The 13,264-nt window shown below is 35.6% G+C and overlaps 1 non-coding gene across 1 annotated transcript; it reads right to left on the bottom strand.

Moving 5' to 3' along the window:
• Window positions 1-1,372: 1,372 nt before the first annotated feature.
• On the bottom strand, window positions 1,373-1,479 carry LOC126026647 (U6 spliceosomal RNA). Its single transcript, XR_007501870.1, has one exon. It is a non-coding gene; the product is annotated as a U6 spliceosomal RNA (small nuclear RNA).
• Window positions 1,480-13,264: the final 11,785 nt, after the last annotated feature.

Here is a 13,264-nt window from a genome sequence, read left to right as displayed (position 1 = left end):
GGCTAATTGTGCCTGGGAGTTAAGCATTTGTTAAAACATGGCATTTTTATAACACTCATTATCCTCAAGATGTCTGTCTTACAATTCAAAATTTCAAATTTTAAATTAGTTTTGGCAGAATCAAGTTTGTCTGTATAAAATCATGCTAACTAAAATTATTTAAAATATACTTTCTTTATCAAATGAAGGTAGAATTGCAATAAATTGGACATTATTTGTTACCTTTATGTTATAAGTATACACTTATTACCTATATAACTATTGTCATCATTATATATGTACCCTAGCAGCTATGACCATTATTTGCTCTCTGCCATGACATTTGAGGACTTGATTTTCAAAAACCTGGACCCTTCTACAAGAGCATCATCTGACTATGCACAGAGTGAGAAAAACATTTAGGGAACATTTAGTGAGAAAAACACTTAGGGAATCAAGTACATCTTTCAAATTTGATCAAGTAGCAGAGTCAAAGGTTTAGACTGTGTTGATTAGAGTTCTCAAGTCTGATACACATCCCAAGTAGTTTTTAAGAACACCAAAGTGAAATCTTCTACTTTTATTTCTTTCTAGTCATGAGGAATTGAAGCAAAATTCACTTAACTCCAGAGCTTTTGCTCTGGACCAAGATGGTTTGGGTGAGAGCAAAGTCATAGTTTATATTAGAAAGACAGGGTCCAAGGAAATTAAATCATATTATCAGCTGAAGGAGATTATGGAGCCTAGATAAAGCAACTTGTTAGATATTATTTTAGGGGAGTGAGAGAGGACCACTTTTATTCTGTGGTGTCAATAAATGATGAAAATATAAATATCTGACAAAAGCTAAAGCTAGAAGAATAAGAGGAAATCCTTTGAAAAGTGATAGAATAATAGTTTTATTGCATATAATTGATAATGTTATTTCATTCTTTCAGTATAATTTTTGAGGACTCTTTCTGGAATATTCTTTATTCTTTGAACCACAAAAACTTCTACTTGTTTTTTTTTAGTAGATATAAGATAATGTTTCTTTGTCTTGTTATTCAGATTCTACACAGTCTTTTCTTTTCTTTCTTTCTTTTTTTTGGGGGGGGGGTCACACCCGGTGGTGCTCAGGGGTTACTCCTGGCTGTCTGCTCAGAAATAGCTCCTGGCAGGCACGGGGGTCACCGGGATTCGAACCAACCACCTTTGGTCCTGGATCGGCTGCTTGCAAGGCAAACATCGCTGTGCTATCTCTTTTGGCCCACACAGAGTCTTTTCTTTGTTCTCTTTTCTATGTTCTGGACATCTTCTAATTTTTTTTTATAGAAGAGATCAGTATAATTTATTATTACTGCCTATCTGCCCTCTTGATTGACAGCATCTTAACATGAATGACTTTTTTTTTTTAAATATGGAACGCTTCACGAATTTGCGTGTCATCCTTGCGCAGGGGCCATGTTAATCTTCTCTGTATCGTTCCAATTTTAGTATATGTGCTGCCAAAGTGAGCACGAATGACTTATTTTTTGACTCCATGTTCTGAGTGTCAAAAAACCTAACATGGTTGGGGCCAATACAACTCAATTCAGAAAAGAAAAGAAGGAAAATAAGGGAAGAGAAAGGAAGAAATGATTCATTTGTAGTTTGTCAAGTTATGCATTGAGCCTCTATCAAACCTATGTCAACTGTTGGCTAGGAAATGCATGGCTTATTTCATAAAGGGAATCTTACTTTTTTAGCAGATCCTTGGGATATGGATTTAATAATTGCTTTCCAAAGATCTGAACCTGTTAAGTATCAGGAGAGGTCAATTGAGATTAGATAGATGCATATAATTATCAACTTGGAAAAAATTGGGGGAGGGAAGAAAACAAGAAAGTTCAGTATATGAAAAGTAACAGGACTAATGATAAAAAAATAATACTACTGATATTATTACTACCAGTAATAATGGAAATCCAGTATAACTATAACTACTATATTAAATATTGAGTGCTTCAGTCCTCTAGGGAACCAGAGGTAATATGTGTTTTCTCCAAGTCCCTTTGGGAATGCCTGCAAAAGCATTTGTCATCAACCTAAATACTCAAGTACTTATCCTTCATTCTTGCTTTCTTATTCTGTAAGCCCCAATTTTACAATGAGCTTTTTCTACTTATCTAGTCTCACTCATCATCATTTATTTCCAGAACCCTAGGGGCACATTAATATTTTATGAAGTACATATTAGTATTACTAGTAGTATTACTATTTTATGGAGTATTGTATGGAGTATTTATCTCCGCCCTTCGTCTTCCTCCAGTTCTTTCTTTTATGTGTCTTCCTGGTAAGACATTCTATAAAGTGACTTGAGTTGCATAATTCTCAACTTCACCTCTTGTTTTTTCTTCTCCAGTATTGTCTTTAAACCTCTGCTCCCTTTAACTTGTTGGCACTCTTTTTTATGGTGTTCATCAGACTTACCGTGTACTACTGATATAGATATAAAAATAACTAACTAGGAAAAAGAGATAAAGTGTTTTTGCTTAACATAAATACCCTTCCTTAATGGAACAGGTGAATCTATTTGGTGAGTAAGTCAATTCGAACAACTATTTCACTAAATTTATAGCAATGGCAGAATTATTCTATGATTGGTACATATCTGAATTAACTTGTTCTCTTCTTTCTGGATTGCATTGTACTTCACTTAGGTAACACTAAATATTAAAATCTATAGAATCAAAATGTTCATATATATAATGAAATATTAACATGTAAACCATTCTAAAAATCATAAAGGGTAAACATTATGAAATGTTAGTTCTTTCATTTTCTAATTTAATTTGTATAGTTTTAGCATTGGGTTTATTCATAGATTACCATTTTGTAGTTTTAAGAAAGAATGTTGATAGTGTTTGGGTTTCTAGTGCTTTATGTATGTTACCAAGTCCAAGCATCTTCTGCTTAATTTTAAAACGTGGGATATTTTAATGTGGATGATTGCCCTGACTTTACCTAGTAGTCCTCTCCTTAGGAGACATCTATAATTATAATGTTTCTGAGAATTTGTCTTTGTGAAGTAAATGCATTTATCTTGTGGCTCTATTTTTGGGCATGTTATTAGACTTCTTTCAGTCTTGCACATATTACATTCTAGTCTGCTTTCTTTGCTCGGTGAGAGCAGTAAGAAGACCCTACATTGATATTCATAGCATATCAGGAAGGTTTATATAAAAATAGACATTGACTGATATTTAAACTTATCTAAAACTTCTCAAAAACTACAAAGTATTATTATGCGCTATTTCTTTTGGATTTCTTTCTTTCAGAGTTTGCTTGAGAATCCGTATATGCATACTTCCTCCAGGATACATTTTGATTATGAGGAGACAAATTTCCCCATATAGTTTGATTTAAACTCATATTATTTTACACACATAGAAAATAGCTATAGAAAATCGTAAACCCAAAAATGTCATTTCTTTTATTTCAAACTAGACTTTTATAGCTATGATCTAAAATTTATTTGTTGTTATTAATATTTTCTGTAGGCCATCTTCCTCTCATTTCCCAAAGAATTTATTTCTCTTATTTCTTATAAGCCAGGAGCCAACTATAACTATAGTAATAAAAGTATTTCAGAATGTTTATAAGATTTAGAATCTGATTTTTAATTTTTGCCATTTTTCTCTTAATTTGAGGTCCCTTTCTTTTAGTCTTAATATAATGAAAGTGACAAATGACAGAAATGGAGTGATAAACAATGATTAGATGCTTTTTTTCGATCATTTTCAGTTTCAGTTTTAGGCACTAATGGTTATGAGTCTCACTGTGACTTGTGAGAATTAATTACCACTCTATTTACATGCCCAAGTTTCTCCTTCACCAAAGAATGTAAACTAGTAACAGAGGCTTAAGACTTTGGACTATTTGCATATTAAATAAGTAAAAATAATATTTTTGTGTGTGGGAAACAGAGGTAGAGAGGAGTTTGGGCCTTACCTGGCAATGCTCAGGGGTTTCTTCTTGGCTAGATTGTCAGAGGCTATTCCTGGTAGTATGATGTTGAGCCTCCAAGCTAGGAACTCACACATGTGTTCTAACATTGAACCATATTCCTGATTTCAAAAATTGTAATCTTCATCAGACTTTGCATTTATTTATTTATTTATTTATTTATTTATTCATTTACGTTTTATTTGAGGAGATCACACCTGGTTATGCTCACGATTTCCTCCGGGCTCTCTACTTGGGAATTATTTCTGGTGGTGCTTGGAGAGTTATATATAATGCTGGGTATTGCACTAGATAGGCCACATGCAAGGCAGTGCTCTACATGCCATATCTCCCTAGCCCCTGTACTTTGTTTTAAAACTTTTTTCAGTTTGTTGTTGTTGTTTGTTTTTTGGGGGGTCACATCCAGTGGTGTGTGCCAGGGGTTACTCCTGGCTCTGAGCTCAAAAATTGCTACTGGCAAGCCTGGGTGACCATATGGGATGCCAGGAATCGAGCCTGACTAAAAGGGGGAAGAGAAACCGTTTTAGAGCTGGAGAAAATGTACAGAGGTTTTTTTGCTTGCTGACTCCAATTTGATTCCCACGCACAGAATCAGAAGTAATCTTGAACAAGCCAGTTGTACTCTATCCCCACCATAATTCCCAGAAGGATATATATTTTTTGAAATCATATTTTAGAAATCATGTTCATTGTTGTAAAACTAGAGGTGAAATAGAATGGATGCCCAGGCAGATTGCTGGTTGATTGAAAGGTGACATACTTGCTTAATCTATTAAGACAGAAGATTTGCATGATTTTTCAGTTTTCTACTTTTGAGTAGTGTAAGGAAACATTACATGCTTTCTTAAGAATCAGCATATACATGTAATTTTGCATATTTTAGGTAATTAACATACCTGCTCGGCCATCCCTCACTCCTACTTCCTAAGTCATTTATAGGCAATGTAAATTGCACTCCAGGTTAAAACTCCTCACTATAAAAAGGGGATCAAGATTGTTAAGACTTCAGTATCTGTTTAAGGGTGTTTTGTCTCTAGGGAGGAATCCAGAACTTTTAGGTGTTTTGATTCAAGAACAGGACAGAGTAGAGAGCATGAGTGGGGAATGAAGGTGGGAAAATATGCCCATGGTAGAGGAAAACATGCAAGCAGGAGGAGGAAATGGTGCTGAACGGTGGTAGTGTAATGTAGGTAACCCTATGAATAATAGTATGTAAACCATAATGCAACATTTATATATATAAAAAAATTGCCTCTTGTAAAAGCAGAAAAGTGGGATGAAAATGCGGGAGGGAAGTGAGTCCTAGTGAAGACACTGGTATTGAAATATTGTGTGCCTGAACTCTAATCATGAATAACTTTGTCATTTTATAGTGGCTATATAAAAAGATAAAATCTGGGGCCAGAGCAATAGCACAGAGTTAAGGTGTTTGCCTTGCATGAAACTGACCCAGGACAGACTTTGGTTCGATCCAAAGTGTCCCATATGGTCCCCCAAGCCAGGAGAGATTTTGAGCACAGAGCTAGGAGTAACCTCTGAATGTCATAGGGTATACCCCCAAAAATATAAAAAAAATTAAAGAACAAAATACAATATACTGAGAATGAAGGCAGTTGGCTATTTCAGCATGCAAGGAGGGAGATGCCTATGGAATATAGTGTTTTAGAACTGAGAACCTTTACAATAAAAGATCTGGATCTTAGGTTCCAGGGTCTCTCAGGGTCTCAGGGTCTCTCTTTAATTTGACTTTCACTATGCTTAGTGCTGTGCTTGTTATATACTAGTAGGCTCTCAACAAATATTTATATAGAGTTTTTCAAGGCACTTCATTTGTGGCAGTTTTCATCATGAGGAATCATGTATACCTAGGTCTGGAGGTCTATCTCTGGTGATCAGTTGGGAACTTGTCAAGCTTTTCTTTTTTTATTTTTGTAAATACTTTTTATTTTGACTAAAGTGGATTGCAAATCTTTCACAGTAATATTTATGTACATAGTGACATTGAATCAGGGCATTCCCACTACCAATGTTGTCCTCCCTCCAACCCTGTTCCCAGAATGCATCCCATATCCCCCTCCTTTACCACCCAGGCTGCTGGTATAAGTGGTCCCCTCTGTGTCTAGCTTGTTGTAGATTAAGTATTAATTCTGTTGTCATTGGCTTTGGATTTGGTGTTTAAGTTTGATCATTTTTTATTTCTACTCAATCTTCATATGACTGTTTGGTCTTGGTACCCTCCATTAGTTCCCACTTAATTTATGAAGTGGAACAAGATGGTTGAAGTTATGTGGTTCTATTTGAAGGAAAAAGGGAGGGGCTTTTGCTCCCAGGTGACTGCTGAGTAACCTCTGGTTCATAGTATAATCATTATAATACTTTAACATAATTGAATCACTGTCATGAGCACCAATGCAGTTACCATGACAACTCTCGTATAAGTCCAGATTTGGCCAGAAGCTTAGACCCCAGATATTCCCACTCACTGAATGTTGAAGGAGTAGGGAGAAAGGAATTCTGACACCATAAAAAGAAGAAAAATCCAAATATTAGTACTTTCTCCCTTGCTTCCCCAAATTCCCGAACTTGTGGGAATCTTTCCTAATTTTTCATTTCCTTAAATAAACACATAACTTTAACACCGAAAAGATCTTTATTTTCTATACCTTCTTAAATAATGCTCACTTTAAATATTTCATGAACCCAATCAAATTTTCTTTGGGGAGGCATACGAATGTGTGATTGAGGGACAGAGAGATAGCATGAAGGTAGGGCGTTTGCCTTGCACGCAGAAGGATGGTGGTTCGAATCCTGGCATCCCATATGGTCCCTCCAGTCTGCCAGGAGTGATTTCTGAGTGTAGACCAGAAGTAACCCCTGAGTGCCACCGGGTGTGACAGAAAGAAAGAAAGAAGAAAGGAAAGAAAGAAAGAAAGAAAGAAAGAAAGAAAGAAAGAAAGAAAGAAAGAAAGAAAGAAAGAAAGAAAGAAAGAAAGAAGAAGAGAAGAAGAGAAAGAAGAGAGAGAGAGAAGAAAGAAAGAAAGAAGAAAGAAAGAAGAAAGAGAAGAAAGAAAGAAAGAAAGAAAGAAAGAAAGAAAGAAAGAAAGAAAGAAAGAAAGAAAGAAAGAAGAAAGAAAGAAAGAAAGAAAGAAAGAAAGAAAGAAAGAAAGAAAGAAAGAAAGAAAGAAAGAAAGAAAGAAAAGAAAGAAAGAAAAGAAAAAAATCTGTGACTGGGGGACTATATATGTTCTTGTCCTATTTTCCTCACTTCATGCATTGTTATTAAGTAGCAACAGAAATGATGCGCCCAATATATTATTCTCAGTTCTGTTTTCCCACAGGATCAGAAATTTTAGTAGTGTTTCGAAGCCGAGTATTAAAACTCTTTCAATTGTCCAATGTTAACCAAGGGGCTGCAACATTCCTCATGGCTTTTCTTGCTTTCAGTTTTCATTTGAGCTTTGTACCTCTATTGTTAGATTGGAGAGGAATGAATGGATTGCTCTGAGGTGAAGGATTTGCTCCTACAGAATATTCAGCAGAGCTCCTTATCTCAGATGTCACAAACTGAAAGACCTTTCCAAGACATGCCACTGACACAGGACATTTTTCCACTTCCTTAGCAACATGGAAGAATAAAAAAATCTAGGGAAATTACTAAAAATTAATATATAATATTATATTAATATAATATTCTCTATATTTAATTCAATTATATAATATATTTATACATTTTATTTTAATATCTTATATGATTATATTTTATTATGATATAATATGGCTATATATTTTATTATATATGATAATATATTATATAACAAATATATATATGTTAACCAAAATTAACCTTTTTTTTTTCTTCAGAGGAGGAGCTTTCACGAGGTATTCAGGAATCCTAGGAATTTCTCTGGGGATTCTCAGTTAACAGCTCCTGTGGTAGTTCAAAGCTGAACTTTAACAACACAATACTACTGGGGCTCTGAGGTGCTGAGGATTATCTGGCCAATCTAGCAGTGCTCAAGGAATTCCAGAGCTAAACATTGCAGTGCTGGGCCTGGAGAGATAGCACAAGGCATTTGCCTTGCAAGCAGCCGATCCAGGACCAAAGGTGGTTGGTTCGAATCCCTGTGTCCCATATGGTCCCCCGTGACTGCCAGGAGCTATTTCTGAGTAGACAGCCAGGAGTAACCCCTGAGCACCGCCGGGTGTGGCCCCAAAACCAAAACCAAAAAAACAAAAACAAAAACAAAAAAACATTGCAGTGCTAGGAATCTCTAAATCTGGGGAATTTAAGGGTGCTGGGGGTTGAGCTGGGGTTGGCCACATCCAAAGCCTGAAACTTAACTCTTGTACTAACTCTCCAACCCCAGAAATAATTTTGCTATTGGATGTTCCTACAGGGAAAACATGTAATTACAAAATATATAACTATCATCATATGTGAGCTGCCTCTCTTTGCCAGGTAAATCTTCCTTCTGTCTTCTTTAAAGCCATGCCTGCTATATATTAGCTGGAGATATAGTCATTTTGCTTTTCTTACTAAAACCTTTAGCCTTACATTGATTACTCATAGATACGTAATTAAGTTTTTTTTTCCTCCTACTAAACTGTCTGATGTTAATTTGGTTCTTTGCCTAGCACCAGAAGAACCCAGAGAAATAGAGGGAATGACATCTACGTCATTCTTTGCCTCTTTTAGTATTATTTCAAAGAGATGTGTTATCCTCAGACACAGAAACTGCTTAATGTCCGCCCCCATCCATTTTCTATCAGTTCCTCCTCTTCCTACCTGCATACATGTAGGATGTGTGCTGACTCACGGTTATAGGGCAGTGAGTCAGCCAGTGGATTTCCTCTTTTTGAAATGTAAATTAAACATTGACTAGTATTTAGTTTAATCTAGGCACTGGTGGATATTTATTCCTTGTTCATTACATATCAATATATATGTTTAGCTTTGCATATAATACAAAGTCTTTATTACCCATGGTAGTACCATGTCATTTCACTACTGATTGTTGCAAATAAAATGATTATAGAGGTACGTGCCAGAAACCCTATAAAATCAAAATGAAAAGAATGACTTATATCCCAATCTAATTTCATAACATGTATCTGGTGTGTGTGTGTGTGTGTGTGTGTGTGTCTACTACATCAGTTTCTCCAACTTCATGTCTCTACAAGAAGGAAGAATTATAATGTCATTTGTTTGCTCTCTATCTTTTCAGAGGAGAGCCTTTGTGTAATGTTGAATTTGCTCTAGCTGGTCTTGCTCCCTTCATTTCTATTGTTTTGTTTTTGGGATTATTTCAATGCCAACAGTTCTTCAACCAGTCCTCAATGTCACCACTTCCATACAAGCTTGCTCTATAGATCCTTCCTTAATTTGGTGTGCTTGTGGCTCAGTTACGTTTTCTGGGCAAGTCTTATGTAGAAAAAGGCAGTCTGTTTCACCAATTCAATCCCTAAATTCACTTCACCATGTCTACCTTTCTCCTTCCAGTAGTAGTTAATTTCAATAACTGTCTTTCTAAAGACATGGATTCAATATTTTTTACAGCATATGGGTGCTGAGGGACTGTTGAATGGTTAAAAGGATACTCCAGAACAACCTTGGTTCTAGAGAGATATTTTGACACACAGTAGAGATGTGTCTTGTCTTTATCAACTTCTGGTAACATGGAGTGCCTCAGTGGAAATTATAGCTGAACTCTGGCCCTGTAATCAATTGAGCTGTATGGTTTGTAGAATCCCAAGTAGCTTCATTGTTGATAGAAATATAAGCACTGTCACAGTGTCACAGCCCGAAGGTGATTACTAAACCATTGTAGTTATTTTTTCAGAACTTGTAATATGACAGATATGCAGGGACTAACTGTCATGGAACCAATCTCTGTCTCCTTTTCAGAAACAAGCAAGCGAAATGAAAGCTATGACTCTTAATATCATCCTACTAGTACTCAAACACTCAGGAAGTCTATCTAAAAAATAACTCAGTCAAACCAAAAGTGCTTATTTAGTCATCCTCACATGTTCTTTGATGTATGAATGACTATATTTAGTAACACTTTCAGACCAATTATTGTTGGCAGTGTGTCTATTTCCATGTTTGCCCCTTAACCTTCTTTTCTATGAATGTTAAAGAAAATATTTGAGTAAGCAAATAATTTCATTTGAGTGGGGTAAAAAAAATGAATTTATGTAGAAATTTCTCATCTTCTAAGATCAGTATAATTTTTATCTCACCCCTGAAGCTGTTTTATTCATATCACAGTGACTTTTTCCTGTTTCAACTCAAATGACTAATTCTAGGATAGCAAAAAATATTGCAGTACATATATTAATCAAATCAGAGTGGCTGGACAGAATAACTTGGTGAAGATTGTGAGACAATGTTCCAAAAGTTAAACAAGAAAAGGTAACCATGAGTAACGTGCTACATAAAATTTTCAAGTTGTGTATATTATCTGTGTATATTATATTTTATGAAAGACACTTGACAGAGGAGTATTTTAATATGTTTTCTATAGAAGACAGGTTTATTAAAAAGAAGCAACACTGGGGCTGGAGAGGTGGCGCTAGAGGTAAGGTGTCTGCCTTGCAAGCGCTACCATAGGACGGACCACAGTTCGATCCCCCGGCGTCCCATATGGACCCCCAAGCCAGGAGCGATTTCTGAGCACATAGCCAGGAGAAACCCCTGAGCATCAAATGTGTGTGGCCCCCCCCAAAAAACAAACAAACAAACAAAAGAAATAAAAGAAGCAATAGATTCTTATGAAATACCTATTCCTTTAAAAATACTACTTTAAAAAAATACTACTTAGAAAAAGCATGAAAGAATTAATTTTGGGGAATTCATAATGTGCATTACCAGACCAAATCTATAAGAAATCATACAACAAATAAACCTTCTTGAATATACATATGTGTTAATGTTTAAAATTTAGAGTTTTCAAAATGTTTAATTATCGATTCTTTCTCTAAGACATACTAACAAACTATTAATCATGAACACCATGTGATAGAATGTATTATTATGTGGAAAAATACTCTTAAGTTATTTACCTTTTAATGTGTTTGTATCTCTGTGACTAAACTATAAATTTGTTCAAAATAGAGATGGCGTATGTCCTAAATTTCTTAAATGTGTCATGGTATCTGGATACAAATATGTATGTAGTTCCAGTTTAATGTATGTCTTTGTTGTCTTAAAAAATTCAGGGCCCAGAGAGATAGCACACTGGCGTTTGCCTTGCAAGCAGCTGATCCAGGACCAAAAATGGTTGGTTCAAATCCCGGTGTCCCATATGGTCCCCCGTGCCTGCCAGGAGCTATTTCTGAGCAGACAGCCAGGAGTTACCTCTGAGCATCGCCGGGTGTGGCCCCAAAACCAAAAAAAAAAAAAAAAAAAAATTCACAGAGTAGTAGGATTACTATAAACTTTCCACAGATCTTTATTATTTAATATTTTTAGAACTTAGTATATTGTTAGATGAGTTGAATTTTGTTTTGTTTTGAGTCTATGCTCAGAAACAGCTCCTGGCAGGCTCTGGTGACCATATGGGAAGTCGGGATTCGAACCACCGCCCTTCTGTATGCAAGGCAAACACCCTACCTTCATGCTATGTCTCCAGCCCCTGAATTTGTTTTTGAAATTATTTTAAGACATATAAAAATACTCAGATAAGCCAATTTTTGAGAAGTTGATGATGAAGGTTTTTAAGATAATGCAAACTATTTGGTTTTTATTTTTTATTTCCAGTCTTATTTAAATATATTCAATATCTAACATTTTATCTGTATAAAATGTGATGGTTTTATATACACATGCATAAAGTAATCATGTACTCTGGTAAGGCTAGTTACTCAATACATTAATCTCACATAACTACATTTTAAAAATATATCAGTTATGACTTACAATACTTTCATGATAGAGTAGTATGCACACAACTTTCAAACATCACACCCTCCACCAGTGTACTGCCTTCACGATTCTTTCCCATACTCTACTGTGGTAAGTTCAGTTGTGTAGACCAGTTCTCAGATTCTGTTGCCTTTGGTCATTATTTTTTACACCTTTACTGTGTTTCTTTTCAATCCGAATATGACAAATGTCGCTTTGTATCGGTTCCATTCTAATTTTGTTGTTATCATGAAGGAAAGATTAAAACATTGCTCCCATAGCAATTTTTAAGTGTACAGTTCATTTTGCTAAATATAGGCATCATGCTGTGCCATAAATCTCACAAAGGTACTCATCTTGTATCTGTGATTCAATATTTGTTATTCAGCATCCTCTCATTTTTATCACCCACTGACCACGGGCAATCATCATTCTCTGAGCTTGACATTTTTAGATTTTCTAGTGACATTTTTCTCTCATTCGCTTCACTTAAGCAAAATGTTGAGACAATGAATAAAGACAGTCGGCTCAGGTAGCTGCAGAATAGAATAGAGAAAAATTAAGAGCCTGACTGTAAGTGATGGCTTTTCTGGAATGATTTGAGATGGGTCCCTTTTGAACTACATGTATGCTTGGATATTTATGAAGCAGGATTATGAGTAGTACTTTTTCTTGGTTAGACTGCCTATGTTCAAGACTGAGCTTTTGCTAACTTCCCAACTGTGTGACCTTAAATCAACCTCGACTGCTTCTATAGAAAATGGGATAAAATGATTTCTGACTGTGTAGGATTATTGTGAACATTAAATAGAATGCTTAAAGAATTTGACACTGTCCCTGCTCCTTGTGCTTGACAAAAAATCAATACATGCAATCTATTATTTCCAAGGGCGTATTAGAAAAAACGGAGAAGGTCTTTAAACTTCTCAATAGGAATGCGATACACATCATTTACTTAGATATTTAAGATGTTGCTTCACTATGTTTCGCAAACTTTATATATGCTATATGTAACACTGTAGTATTATGACATATTTGTAAAAATCAATTAAAAATATTATAATCGTAAAACAAAAACCCACGAGTTGTGATCACCCACAAGCCGTGTTTTTAAGTCCTTAGATGAACAGGTCTGAAGCGACAGGGCAGCAGCAAAGAAAGAATAAGCCAAGCCAGGCAGGAAAGAGCCATTAAGCCAGTCTGCTTTTTGCCTGAATGTCTCCTGCCTCACAAAAGCCAGAAAGGACTTTTCTTTATTATCCCAGAACAAAATCCACCAGGGTGGGGCAGGGTAGAGTGATCCAGGTGGGCATTTCCATATCAAAGGAGAGCTTTATGGGAAATAGGGCGATGGGGGAATGCCTTTGTTTTCATTTAATAGTTGGATGTCAT

Source organism: Suncus etruscus, chromosome 13 (genome assembly GCF_024139225.1).
Source record: "Suncus etruscus isolate mSunEtr1 chromosome 13, mSunEtr1.pri.cur, whole genome shotgun sequence".
Lineage (NCBI taxonomy): Eukaryota > Metazoa > Chordata > Mammalia > Eulipotyphla > Soricidae > Suncus > Suncus etruscus.
Note: the sequence above shows the minus strand (reverse complement) of the source record. Positions and strands in the feature narration are given on the sequence as shown.